Below are 2192 nucleotides of genomic sequence, written 5' to 3'. Positions count from 1 at the left end.
AACAGATGTCAATGGGTCATGCCCAGTGCCAGGTCTGGGAAATGAGTGCACCCAAATTGTTACTGTGCCAAATCCCTGAAAGCCCAGGCAGGAGCACACAGAAGGATGACTATAGAGCTCAACAGCTTACTATAGATTTTATGATGGCCTAGGAGTGGCATTCAAGGACTCAGAACACAAAGAAAGTGTAAGGAAGGCAGGGGCAGGTAGGATCTCTGTGAGTTCAAGGCCAGCCTGGTCTTTAGAGCAAGTTTCAGGACAGGTGAGGCTATACAGAGAACCCCTATCTCAGACCAAAGAGAGAGGGGTGGGGGAGGGAGACAGGGGGAAGGGAGGGAGAAAGGGGGGGAATTGTTCATCCCCCTGTATTGACTGGTACACAGTTAATATGTTAATTATTACAGTTAAATATCACACTGAAGCCAGAAATATGTTCACTTATCATGTTAATAAACATGAAACAAAAGCCTCAAGACAGTTAAAACAATCCTGCACAACAAAAGACCTGGCAGAAGTATCACCAGGTCAGACTTCAGGGTGTACTCCAGAGACAGTAAAAAGAAAGCGGCAGACAGGAGGAAGCAAAGCAAGGGAGCCCCTAGACTGCACTGTGGCTTCAGGCAGCTACTGGGCCTTCAGCAGCCCCTTCAAGCCAGGGTCACACAGCCAACACATGCAAATCTGTCTGTTGTACAATTAAGAGGAGTCAGCACACTGAGGTAAGAAAAGAGACTTAAACATGATCTGAGTTGTCTCCCAACTCTAAAGAACCTGCCTTGGGGACACAGAACTTTCTATAAAAGGCATCAGGCTACCCTCTGTGTCCTTCCCACAGACACACTGCAAGGCACCAGTTCATCTCCTTATATCTCTTAGCCCCCACCCCTCCCCCCAGCAACCTCCTCCCTGTGGCTCTGCAGGCACAATACTTCCACCCCCACAGATAGATGCTGCATTCCCTCTCCCTCTCACTGCTCCCTCACTCCTGGTCTCTTCCAGCCAGACTCACCTTCTTCTGCAGGAGTTAATGACAGAGAGTTCAGGATCTCTCCAAGGAACCTATTTGACCTTGTTCAAGTTTTCTGCTTAACTATGAAGCAAAACTGCCAGCATTCCCTGTCAGGAAGGAAGTTCTATGGGTGGAGCCAGTGAAGAAACCATTTGCTTTTAAAGAAACAGAAATATTTTCCTGTAATTTAATGGGTGCTTCAAGTTTGTCAAGTTGAAGCCTTTTCTCTGTATGTCTGTTATAATGCCTAATGTTTCTAAATCTTTTTTTTTATTGTTTTGGAGTGTTTTCGTTTGTTTGTTTGTTTGTTTGTTTGTTTTGAGATTACTGATGTGATTATAAAAAGATAAAGAGAGGCCAGGTGCCATGGCACATGCCTTTAATCCCAGCACTTGGGAGGCAAATGCAGGCAGATTTCTGAGCTCGAGGCCAGCCTGGTCTACAAAGTGAGTTCCAGGACAGCCAGGGCTACACAGAGAAACCCTGACTCAAAAAAAGGAAAAGCCACTTCTACATTTGTACATGGGGAATTGTGGGGTGGAGTTTAGACAGAATGCTAACANTTACAGTCTCATGTAGCCCAAATTAGTCTTGAACTCATAATGTGTTGAGGAAGACCTTGAACTGAAAGTTGAGAACCTGTAATTAGTCAGTCCTTGAAGCTAGATACCTCAAGAGTTGGAGTTGTCTCAAGATTGTTGGTTCCCATGGCTGACAAGGGATGGTAGGTAGAGCATTGCCCATACCCTGGACTTCTTTCAGAGAGCTGGGCAGGAGAGTGGCTGTTCCCTACCCAAATCAGGCTTGGGATACCCTACTCCATACAGACAAAGGCTACATCTTATTAGAGTCAGTTAAGCNTCTGTTTCCCTGCCAGGGAACTCCCTGACTTCAGTCAAGTCTGCATATGCAAATTAGGCGCTTCCTCCCTTGTTCTTTTGTCTCCCCTTCCCCACTGAGCTATATAAACTAGCCCTGTTAAGTCAATAAATGAGCTATCCTCCAAGAGTCATAAGAGCCCTNTTGGCAGCTGGGATCCACAGTGCTCAGTGAACATTTGAGAATGCTGATTCTGATATCAGTAAAGGAATGAGCACCAGCAACAGTACAAGTCCACTGCAGGAGGGAGACCTAGGGAGCAAAGATGGAAGCCATCAGGGCTGCTACCAGCTAGTGTGGCCCA

The sequence above is a fragment of the Mus pahari genome, chromosome 2 (genome assembly GCF_900095145.1).
Source record: "Mus pahari chromosome 2, PAHARI_EIJ_v1.1, whole genome shotgun sequence".
In the NCBI taxonomy this organism is placed as follows: Eukaryota; Metazoa; Chordata; class Mammalia; order Rodentia; family Muridae; genus Mus; species Mus pahari.
The sequence above is the reverse complement of the archived record's forward strand: the minus strand, read 5'-3'. Positions refer to the sequence as shown.